This window comes from Acyrthosiphon pisum, chromosome A1, assembly GCF_005508785.2.
Source record: "Acyrthosiphon pisum isolate AL4f chromosome A1, pea_aphid_22Mar2018_4r6ur, whole genome shotgun sequence".
In the NCBI taxonomy this organism is placed as follows: Eukaryota; Metazoa; Arthropoda; class Insecta; order Hemiptera; family Aphididae; genus Acyrthosiphon; species Acyrthosiphon pisum.
The window spans coordinates 19,437,905-19,438,648 of NC_042494.1; positions in this window are offsets into that span (position 1 = coordinate 19,437,905).

The window sequence follows — 744 nt, forward strand, 5'->3', positions numbered from 1 at the left end:
GGATATCACCGCACGTTTTAACATTGAAAATTGGCTTGCCTAACATTCTTCTACAAAACATCAATCCACCAACGGACAACGGACACGGGTATCAAGCTTTCAATAATAGATTATTAACAATATCATTGATGCTAGAATATCAAATGAAAATTTCAAAAGAAAATATGGATTATTGCCACACATCACAATGATTCAGATAGACATGCCATTTGAATTCAAACGATAGCAGTTTCTGGTATGAATCACATTTTTAATGACCATAAACAAAGCACAGGGACAATCTCATACAAGTGTGTGGACTCAATTTGGAAAATCCATGCTTCTTACATGATCAGCTGTATGTGACATGCTCACTCATCGGGAAACCTTCTGATTTATTCATGTACGCACTAGATGGGAAAACAAATTGTAGTGTATTTAAAAGTATTCCAACAAATATAATTTAAACAAAACATTACATTTCTAGACTTATTTCAAAAAAAAAAATTATCAAAAAAACACAGGATAACTATCAAAAACATATTAAATATTGTTATAACGAGTTTCCTTTAAATTAAATATTTAATTTTAACTAAGTACAATGATTGATATGTTACTTAAATGGCGTTCATTTCATTTATTTAGTATAATAAATGTACACTCAAATCTAGCAACAGTGAAGCATTGCAGCAGTCAGCTAGTAATACATAAATATTATAGTATGGTAGTAGGCATATGGTTTAATATAATGTAATATAAAAGTCC